Below are 12,185 nucleotides of genomic sequence, written 5' to 3' on the forward strand. Positions count from 1 at the left end.
AGAAACTCCCAGGAAGTAGAGAGACTGAGCGCCACTCACTCTTTCCTCGGTATGCAGAATGGATGCTTCAGAATAGGAACTCAGTTAATAATTTTCAATGAAAAAAAAGCAAATGAAAACTGATAGAGAAATACTATAGAGGAAGTAATGTATTTAGAAAAAATGTTTTGGTGATGGAATGGGCAAATGGCAATCTGTAGAGAGAGTATTTTGTTTTTAACTTTTATGGGGTGATAATCAGGTGGTGAGAACAGTAAGAATTTTGAGTAAGCATGTCAGAAATGATGCCCAGACCACTGCAGAGAAGAATCTTAGCTGGGCGAGAGAGTTCTGATTTAATGAAGAAAGGGCTGCTGACTCTCCAATGAGGCGGTTATGTTGATGAGCAGAGACATACCTATGCACACAGTGGGAACAATGGAAGTACAGGAGCAAATTTGATGAGATTATTATCATTGCTGTAATATGTGCTGGGCATTGTATGAACGCACCTTCCACACATGATCTCTGCCAGGGCAATATCCAATGTCATCTCTACTATTGAGAGGTAAGACTGGGGGAGCCAGGGCTTTCCCCCTTCTCTGGCAGCCTCCAAAGCCTGTACTCTTACCATCAGCTCCAGTACTTGTCACTGTGAATAAGCAAACCCCCTCTAAAAAAAAAATCAACCCCAAATTCTTAGTTGAATTTTAACATTGAAATAACTGGGTTACTTAGTGCAACTGACTTAAAAATGTTGACATAAAATTCTCGATTTATAATCTACCTAGCTGCAGAGAATGGTGAAGATGCTCTGAGCCTTAACTCGACACACTTTGATAGAAAATAATATTCATGGAGTTCACACTTGAACTTTAACATAAAAGTTTAGGTTTAAAAAAAGTTGGAATAACTTCATTGATTTATAACATGCATATTGAAAAAGTACAGAAATCACAAGTGTGATTAATAACTACAACTTGAATAATTTTACAAAGTAAACACAAGTGTGATTCTTCTGAGAATATGGATATGGAACATCGTACAGTAACGTCAGTGTGGCCACTGGAGGAAACATGAATGAGGCTCAGAAGGAAGACGTTTATTCTACTGAGAAACAGGTCCCGGGGAAGGGGTCACCCTATGACATCAGGGCCACAGGGGAAGCACCAGGGTTTGGTCAGGTGACCCATGATGGGGGTGAGGAGAAACTCTAGGTCAGAGCCCTTGTTTAAGTCCTGCCGGAAAGGGAGGAGTAAACAGTAAACTTAGTGATTTATGTTCCATTTGGTAAACTTATTTATTTAAGGCCTGTTCAGATTTCTGTGTCTTCTTATATGAGTTTTGGCAGATTGTATCTAAGAATTGGTCTATCTCATTATCTTTATTGGCATAGAGATGTTCATGGTATCCACTAATTGTCCTTGTGATGGTAGTAGGCTTGATAGTGATGTTCTTTTTTTAATTTCTCATATTTGTAATTGTGTCTTCTCTATTTGTCTTGGTTTTTCTGGTTAGAGGCTTATTGATTTTATTGATCTTTTCAGAGAACTAGCTTTTTGTTTTGTTAATTTTTTTCTATTGATTTCTTGTTTTTAGTTTCATTGATTTCTGGTCTCATTTTATTATTTATTTTTTCTGCTTATTTTGGATTTAATTTTTCCTTTTTTTCCCAGTTTCCTAAGGTAGAAACTTAGATAAATGATTTAAGATATTCCCCCCCTAATATATGCATTCAATGCTATAAATTTTCCTCTTAGTACTGATTTCATAGCATTCCACAAATTTTGATGTATTGTGTCTCCATTTTAATTTACTTCACAATATTTTAAATTTGTGATCTGTTCTTTGACTCGTGTTATTTAGATGTCTGTTGTTTAACTGCCAAGTAGTTTGGTATTTTCCACCTGTCTTTCTGTTACTAATTATTTCATTGGGTCTGAGAGCACACGTTGTATGATTTCTATTCTTTTAAATTTGTTAATGTGTGTTTACTGGCCCAGCATGTGGCCTATGTTGGTGAATATTTTATGATATCTAGAGAAGAATGTGTATTCTGCTGTTGTATATTCAATTTATAGATGTCCATTATATCCAATTGATTAATGGTATTGTCGAGTGCAAAGATGCCCTTAATGATATTCTGCTTGCTAGATCTCTCCATTTCTAAGGGAGGGGTATCCAAGACTCCAACTATTACAGTAGATTCATCTGTTTCTCCTTGGAGTTTTATTAGTTTTTGCCTCTTGTATTTTAATGCTCTGTTGCTAGACAGACACATGTTAAGAATTGTTATATCTTCTTGGAGATTTGACACCTTTGTCATTTGCAATGCTTCTTTTTTTATGCCTTACGACTTTCCTTGCTCTAAAGTTGGATCTGTCTAAAATTAACATAAATACTCGCACTTTCTTTTCGTCACTGTTACTGTGGTATATCTTTCTCCATTCATGTACTTTTACTCTGTGTTTGTTTTTATATTGAAATTGATTTTTGTTTAGAACACATATAGTTGGGTCTTGTTTTTGATCCACTCTGACAACCTCTGTCTACTTTTGTCTTCTGCATTTTTCTGCCTTTTATGATTTTAAATGAGCATTTTATGTTATTCCTTTTACATAAAAGGAATAACTTTACATTTCTTTCTTAGCATATCAATTTTACTTCTTTTATTTTTTTTAAAAAAACCTTATTTTGTAGTGTTTTCCCAAGAGTTTGCAATATACATTTACAACTAATCCACGTCTAATTTCTTACAACACTGTATCGCTACATGGGTAGTACAAGTACCTTATAAGAATAGAATATTACTAATTCCTCTCTCCTGCTCCTTGTATCTTTGCTGTCATTCATTTTGCTGATAGATAACCATGCATATAATGAGGTATATATATGAGTTGTATATATGCTATAACATGTATACATAATTGAATATATACTTATTATTTTGACTAAGCTTACTATATGTTATATCAATAAAAATAAAAGCTTTTATTTTACCATCACTTATTCCTTCTCCAATGTTCTTCCTTTCTTTGTATAGATCAGAGTTTCTGATCTATATTGTTTTTCTTATCTCTAAAGTACTTCTTTTAACATTTCTTGCAAGGCAGGTTTACTGGCACCAAGTTCCTGCAGTTTTTGTTTGCAGAGAAAGCCTGTATTTCTCCTTCACTTTGGAAGGACAATTTCACAGTGCACAGAATTCTGATGTGTTTTTATTCTCACAACACTTTAAATATTTCAGTCTGTTCTCTTCCTGCTGCATGGTTTCTAAGAAGTCAAAATGAAATTTTTATATCTGCTCCTCTCTTAGTAAGGCTTTTTTCCTAATTCTTTTTTATTATGTTTAATTTATTTGATTTTCCAAAGCTTGAAAATGATAAGCTTAGGCATAGGTTGAATCTGCGGTTTAATGCTGACATTAATTTGGTGGAAATTCTCAGTCATTATTGTTTCAAATATTTCTTCTGTTCCTTTCTGTTTTTCTCCTCCTGGAATTCCCATTACACATATGTGGCACTTTTTGTATTTGTCCCTCAGTTCCAGCTATGCTGTTTTGTGCTTTTTAATTTTTTTCCCTCTCTACTCTTTAATTTCGGATGTTTCTAATGAGATATTCTCAAACACAGAGATTTTTCTCTCCTCAGCTGTGTCCACTCTACTAATAAGCCCATCAAAGTCATTCTTCATTTCTGTTACAGTGTTTTTTATCTTTAGCATTTATTTCTGTTTTTTTCTTAGAATTTTCATCTCTCTACTTACATTGTCTATTTCTTTTTGCATGCTTTTTATTTTATCCATTTGAGCCTTTAATACCAATTAATCATAATTAATTCCCATTCTGGTAATTCCAACATCTCTGCCATGTCTGTGTCTGGTTTTGAAGTTCTCTCATTAAACTGTGCTTTTTGCCTCTTAGTGGTCTTGTAATTTTTTCTTGATAGCCAAACATGATATACTCGTAAAAGGACCTGCTGTCAACGGGCCTTCAGTACTACGGTGGTGAGGTTTCGGGAGAAGGGAAGTATAACCCTATAATTAGGTGTTGGTCTTTGATGAGCCTGTACCTCCACACTGTGAACCTTACACGTGCTTCTTAGTTCCTCCTCCTTCGCACTTAGGTGGGACAGGACGACTAGAGTCAACTCCATTTGGGTATCTCCCTTCCTCCACGTGAAGAACTAGACCCAACTGGAGGTGGTTTTTCCCCTTGCCCAGGTCAGTTAGGCTCTGATGAAACGCCAGCAGGATGGGCTCTGATTAAGTACTTTCTCCTGGTGCAGACCTTGTTAAGATGGAGCCATCATTTCAAAATGGTTCTCTTTCAACTCTTCCTACTGGGAGCACAAGGGATTTGTCTCCAACATTTATTGAGAGAACCTGACGATGCTCCTGGAGGTAAAACACACAAAAATGAAGGCTCCCTAATGAATGGACCCCCATCAAGTTTTCTCTCTCAGACTTGTGCACTCTGAGCCTCCAGCAATTTGTCAACTAAAGTTCAGCTTCCCCTACCCTTCCCAGGAAGGTTTCCATGGAGATCGCTGCTCTGGATTTCTCAGGTTAAGTTGTGTATTCTCCTGTCGGTTTCTTCAATTTTGGTGGTAGTGGTTTGCCTGTGACCTCGCTTTCCTTGTGGTTCTAGGAGGAGCTGTTGATTTTTTCAGTTTGTTTAGCTTTTTACTTGTTAGAACAGAGTGGCAACTCCCAAACAGCTCATATACTGGACTGGAAACTCCTCATGCAATTTTCATATTAACCCCTTGTAAGCTTTTGATATCACAACTGTTTTTTCTCATTCACTAACATGTTATTAAATAAACAGAAACTATTCACCTTTCTGTCAGAAACTATTTTTTAAAAAAATTATGGTATCATACATATAATATTTACCATCTTAAGCATTTTTAAGTGTACAGTTCAGTAGAGTTAAGCGCATTCTCATTATTGTGCAACCAATTTTCAGAACTCTTTCCATCTTGCAAAACTAAAATGCTTTACTCATTACTCAACTGTTCTCAATTCTCCCATCTCCCAGCTCCTGGAAAAACCATGCTACTTTCTAAACCTCTGAATTTGGTCTTCATTTAAGCATAATCATACAATATTTGTCTTTTTTGTGACTGGCTTATTTCACCTAGCTTCATATCCTCAAGATTCATCCATTGAAATCTTGAGTTTTGATACAATAATCAAATTAATCATTGCATTTTGCCTTATTGTATATTTGAAAATTTAAGAGGCACTTTCTTAGGTCACAGAGACTCTTCTGCATTTGTTCTGAAACTATAAAAGCTACATGTACGACAATTTTACAAAGATATATTATGAGTTTTACATTTAGGTCTTTATTTCAACTGAGTGCACTTGCAAATCTTTGTGTGGTTTTATGAAAGTATTTAGTTTTATTTTCTCAGAATAAAAGTTTTTAGTTTTATTTTCTCAGTGAGCAGTTTACCCCAACACCATCTGTTGAACAATTCTTTCCTTTACCATATCATTTGTAGTTTTACCTATATTAATTTTCATATGTATTGCCTGTCTCTAAACTAGATTACATTCCACTCATCTATCCATCTAATGCTGTATCAACACTATATTGCTTTTTTTTAAAAAAAAGACCATTCATGAATCTTTATTGTTTCAAATAATTTTTATAGTAAGTTTATCAAGTTCCTCAAAATATTTAATTTTGCTTAGGATTTCTTTAAATGTATAGATTAATTTGAGTCATACTTTCCAAGAGCATGGGATGTCTTTCCAGTAATTCAGTAATCTTCTTTGTACTTTCCTAGAGTCTCAGTATTTTCTCCACAGAGATTTAATACATTCTTGTTAGTTCCTAGATACTTTATAGATTGTATTGCAAAAATGAGTATCCAATTTTAAATTCTGTTTTCTAGTTGATTATCATAGGTGCATAGGAAATTAATTTTTGTAGGTCCCACTAACCCTTATATATTAAGTTCTTTGTATATGTTGCATCTGGTCACCACCTTGAAGACTTACTGCCAATTAAACAAATCTAATGGCTTGAGTTGGTCAGAGTGACTGAAAGCATAGCTTGAACTGGATTCTCCTTGTGCACTCCTCCCTATGCTTTCTGCCTCACCTCTGATGTGAGCCAGTAGTTTTACGTGGGACTTGACACACTTTATGCTTACAGCAAGCTGACCTGAGTCAAAGCTGGTCCTTTGTTTGCCTCCAGGGGGCTTCTCTGACTCCGGTTTCTGGATGACTATGTGAACACACGTCACCCTCTGTGAGCAACCCAGAACTGCTGGGGGATGATTCTGAGATGCATGTCGTATCTCCACAACTGAGTATCTGTTATTCACATTCTTTTATGACTTAATAACATGTCCCTTCTCTCTTTGTATTAGTTAGATTCCCAGAGAAACAGAACCAACAGGGCGTGTGTATGCAAATTTACTGTAAGGCTCTTCAAAGGCAGTCAAGGAGGAAGATTTCTCTCTTACTGGGGGGAGGGTGGGTCTTTTTGTTTTATTCAGGCCTTTAACGGATTGGATGAGGCCAGTCCACACTGCGGAAGGCAATCTGCTTTACTCAGTCTACTGATTTAAGTATTAATTTCACCCCAAATCACTTTAAAACTCCAAGAATAATGTTTGACCTAATATCTGGGCATCTCATGGCTCAGTTAGGCTGACACATAAAATTAACCATCATACCAGCCTTGTTCTTCACTTCTTCTCCTGGTATTACGTATGATGTAATCCACCTGTGTACCCAACTAGCCCAGTTTTCAGGTAAGACTGGAGCTAACACGTGTACGCAGTATTAGTGTGTGAAGTAAGGCTTTGACCAGATGGGTGTTCATTCATACGGGTGTGAGAGATATCTTTGGTTATTGTAACTGCTCTCGGATTCAGTGAGCAATAATAAAATAATGTTATATATGCATATAGATTTTCTATTATTCATTTTGTAGTAGACCATTAGACATGAGCAGAGCTAAAAAGGTAGGCCAGATAAGGAAGGTCACCAGGGTGGAGAGCCCCAGGTAACTACCAATGGGCAAAACTGAGAAAACAATGACCTCCCCCCCACGGTGACCTATCCTCTCCTGGCATATTGCTGGCCATGTGGTTTAGACCCCCGACCTTTCATATCTCTGTTCTTGAAGTTCAGACCCTCCCTTAGCATGTCTCTAGTCATGTGGTAGACCCCCTTAGAGGAGGAGGCACAAGGAGGCTGGAGAATTGCCTCACATGACTCCCACACAAGCCCTTGCCTGACTGCTCCCTTAAGCATTAAGCCCTCAGGACAGTGAGGTTCTGGCCAGCAGCGCATAATCTTAGGAACAAAGCCTCAGGTATGTTGACCACAGAGACAGAGTTTTGGTCAAATTAGAGATGACATCCAGGCCTCAGTTGTGTTCCAGCTCCAGGCCCAGAGAAGCAGCAAGGCTAGGCAGGGTGATGCCATGGCTGACATCAGGACCAGTTGAGATGACAAATGGCCCCTTGCCCAGGGACCTCCCCTGAAATCCCCATCTTTGGAAAACAGACAAACACCTTCAAGATGAAGAATCCAATCAGCTCTCTCTGTCTCTCTCTCCCTCCCGCTGCCAGCACCTTCTTCTTTTAGGCACGTCCCTTTGTCTTTCCTTCTCCTAAGCTCCAGGGGCCCTTCTTTTGCCTCTAACTTGTTTGCGGAGCCCCTGCAGCCCAGCTGGCTCACTTCTTCTACCTCTGTGACTTTCTACATAAACTTTTGCTTGTGTTTGAATCTTGACTCTGAACTGTGTCTTAGGCAGAACTCAAGTACCAAGGCTGCTGAACAGACTCTGATCACCAGAAACATTGCGGTGCCATGTTGCAGCTCACGTTTTGGGGTTCTTTGAGAAGTAGAATTGCTTTAGGTGAAATGCAGTTCTAGAATTTTTCCAGGCATTAAAACTGGGTGCCCATTTGAACCCCTGGATACTGCATGTAAAGGGAAGGATAGCACCCGAGAACATTTCCAATTTTCTGCAATCACCACTTTTGCAAAATAAAGAACAGCAGAGAAGACATTAAAATGTGAAGAGAGGAAGAAAATATATCAAATTCTTTGCTCTAATTTGACATGCTGAGTTTAGCTAAATTTATCCTTAGAATAGCTGCAAAATGCTGATTACTAATAAGACCCATCATTACCATTAATGGCTTGAACAGTCAAATTTATTTATTGAATGAATGAAAAACTGTTAAAATCTTTGAATAACTCAACATGGTCTAAAGACTTACAAAAAGTACTACTGAACATGTTTGCATTAGAAAAGAAGTTATTTTTTCTGATTGACAGTTGCTATATATAAAGTTTTAGCTTCATATGAATTCAAAAAAGACATACTTTTCTGATCCTGTATAGCCTCATTACATTAAAACTGCATAACAAGTTATATTTATTATATGGTGGACATATGGGAAGGAATGTTAAAATGATTACATGCCGCTTTTGCATACGCTTGACCTTTCAAGCTGCCTATCAATTGAAAATATTTTTAGCACTTAGCAATACTGACAGCCCTTTCTGTGGCTGACTATTGGGAAATGTAGCCAATCATTGACACCAATTAACCTCTGGCATTTTCCTTTAAATTATGTCGTGTTATTGTCAGTGGTGGGTGAAGGGAATTGATTTTTATTTCCCGGACTCTTGGTTCTACGCAGCCAATCATGCTTATGTAGTGGTATTTAAAATAAAAGGAAGCTGTGCTAAGTTCTGCTAAGTTTTAGGTTTGTCTTGACAATTTTGAAGATATTTTACACAAACTGATGTTTGCTGTGCCACGAATGTACTCCAGAAGGAGAGAGTAGAAGTACTGCAGGACAGATGGTCAGCAACCAGAGGGCTGACGGTTGATTGCTTCTTGCTTTCACCTCGGTGGCTATGAGTGTAGCAGAAAGAAGGGCTCTCAGGCCTCTGCAATTTAAAGTTTATTTGGCAAATGCTCAGAAGCGGATTCATAAGATACCAGGTCCAAGCTGGGCCGAGAGAATGAAAGGAAATAAATCTGTAAAGAGGTGAATGCATGCTTTGGTCAGTCTTTGATTAAAAGTAAAAGCAAGCAGCGTGACTTCTAAAAAACATAGCATTCATCCAGACTCACTCTCTTTTTATTTATTGCTGGTTGTCTGTTTTACAGATGTTAAGTACTCAACATTGTCAAGAATTTTTGTGTTTACTGTATGAACAATTTTTGTAGCTGAATGATAGAAGAGTGTGTAGACGCTCACAGGTTCTGAATTCAGTTAGATTTGGGTTAAAATTCTGGCCCTGTAATTTCTCATGAGTGACCTTGGGTATATTATTTAACTTATATGAGTTTTGTTTTCTACATCTGTAGAAAGGGGATTAAAATACCTACCTTCCAGGATCACTGGCAACATTAGAAGCAATGTATGTAAAATAACTGGCACAAAGTAGGCACTCGGGTATTAGTAGCCATTCTTGGATGGATCGTTAAAATGTTGGACACCTGGGCGTCCAGGGGACCATGCAAAGCTGAGAAACAGAATGGTCCCCCTGCTGCATCTTTGTCGTGGATTCCAGTTTCGTGACTAAATTGCATTCTCTCTAGTCAGGGACCCATGCATGGCTTTCAGACAGTAAAGAGGAGTCAGTTAACATTAAACACAGCTTATGGGCATTATTCTAGGAAATGTAGACATTTTTAATGTTCAGTTAATAGTTTAAAGGAAAAGATTTGAAGACTTTTATGTGTCTGTAAGTGATCTCCTTATATATTAGTTATTTTTAAGGTCTGATTTTTTATTATTTATGTTTGTTTTTTCATTGTAAGGTAGCTCTCACCAACAAAAGCATGTAAAGAATAATCACGAACAAACACTTGTGTGGCTACCGTGGAACCTGAAGAATATAAAACAATAACAACATATCTGAAGTTTCCTGTATTTCTGCCCCGATCTCTCATTCTTCCCGCTAACCTCCGGCCTGATTTTTGGGTTGATGATTATTATTCCTTTCTAAAAACAGCTTTATCACATATGGATAAACCCATAAACAATATGCTGCTTTTGTAAGTTTACTGGACTTTGTAAAAAATAATCGTGCATCTGTAGTGACTTTTAGCAGTTGCTTTAGAAAATGAATTGAGATAATTCTCCTTTACTCTCAATTTGGTGATTAAAAGGCTTTCTAATGCTGAGCCAACTTTCATGTTTTAATACAAACTCAACTGGTTCATGATATATATGTATTGTTGGATTTGATTTGCTCATATTTTGTCTAGAATTAAAAAAAATATTACTGGCTTAGGCTGACCCACAAATTTTCTTTCTTACACAGTTCTTACCTGTTTTCAAAGCCAAGGTTTTATTAGCTTTTTGAGGGTACAGAGTGCTTCCTTTTTTCATTTCTCTAAAATTATAATTGGATTTTTTTTCATTGAGGTTAGATAGACTTTAACTGTAACATGGTATGTTTTATTTGTGGGAAATATTTGATTACTGATTCAGTTGCTTTAATAAATATAGGACTTTTCAGGTGAGTCTAACATTTCTGGAGATATTTTTATAATATTTTCTATTAGCCCATTTTATCTAAGCTTTTGTTTTTATTTTCATAAAATTAATATTTTCTTACATTTAACCTGATAAATCTGTAATTCTATTTACATTCTTAAACATTATTTATTTGACAGTTTTATTTTTCTTTTATGATAATTAAACCAGTATGTGGCTTTATTGTAACTATCTTTAAACTTTGTCTTCTGTTTTTATTAATTTTGGCCCTTGTTTTTCTTTCTTTCTAGTCTGAGTTCATTCTGTCTTCTTACTCTAATTTTTAAAGTTAGGTATTAGTTCATTAATTTCCAGCATTTCTCATGTTCCATTGTAAGTATTTAGAATATAAATTTTCCTTTAACTACCATGCTCCAAGCTTTATATGCAGTATTTTTTTGCTTTTATTTTGTAAGGATTTTTAAATGTTCATATTAGTTTCTTAAAATAATAAATTATTGAAAAATATGCTTTTATTTTTGCAAATGTAGGTGGTATTGAGGTTGTGTTTTTCTTGTTGATTTCTAACTTGACTACATTGAGGTCATAAAACATAGTCTTTATGTATATAATTTTTGGAATGTTTCTAAAAATTGGTGTATGACACATGAAATTTTCCTTAAACCTATATATATGATGAAAACTGATTTCTTCAATTTTTAAGTGCAATGTTCTACATATATGCTTTGAATTAAGGTTGTTAATTTTTTAAAGTTAGTTTTACTATTTTTTTAACCTGCTTAACCTATTTGTTAATGAAGTTTGTAAAAAAAAGGTTCACTTTCACAGTGGACTTGTTAACCTTTCAGTTTGTTCATCATTTGCTTAGTATTTTGTAAAGCTGTTTTTACGTATGTACAATTTAGAATTGTTATATCTTTCTGAGAGATAAAGTTTTATTAATATGTAATGACTCCTTTAATCTCAAGCATTATATGTTTTTCTTATATCTACTTTGCCTGATTTTAATACAGTTCTACTAGCTTTTGTGTGACTGGTACGGGCTGGCATATATTTTCTGGATATTTGCTCTCAAGTCTTCTGTGTTTTAGGTTTTAGGTTGGCACAATGCATACAACTTTTGACAGTCTCTTTATTTTAGCTTAAGCATTTAATCCATTTGTAGTGATTTGGATAACTTTTTAGCTGTAATTATTGTGTTTATTGGATTGATTTTTTAAAAATAATTAATGCTTTTCTGTGTTTCTCTTTTTACTCCTTTTTTCCTGAAATGATTGTCATTTTATCTTTTCTTAATCCTTTTTTCCACTCACCCCAACACTAGTAGTTTGAAGTAGTTTGAATATTACTTTATTTTCAATTTTTCAGACAGATCTTAATGTGCACTTTAATTAGCTATATTGAGAGATACTCTACAATTCACCCTTTAAAGTGTGCAATGGTTTTTCATATATTCACAGAGCTGTGCAACTATCACCATCATCAATTGTAAACCATTTTATTAGCCCCCACAAGAAACCTCATACCCATTAGTAGTCACTCCCAGCTTTTCCCCAACCTCACCAGCTGTAGGCAACGATGAATCTATTCTCTCCCTTTACAAATTCGTCTATTCTGGACAAGTAAGTGCAATAAATGAAACAATGTGTTTTTTAAAAACTGCCCTGGCTGGTGTGGCTCAGTGGATTGAGTGCGGGCCTGTGAATTGAA

This window comes from Desmodus rotundus, chromosome 13 (genome assembly GCF_022682495.2).
Source record: "Desmodus rotundus isolate HL8 chromosome 13, HLdesRot8A.1, whole genome shotgun sequence".
Taxonomy (NCBI): Eukaryota; Metazoa; Chordata; class Mammalia; order Chiroptera; family Phyllostomidae; genus Desmodus; species Desmodus rotundus.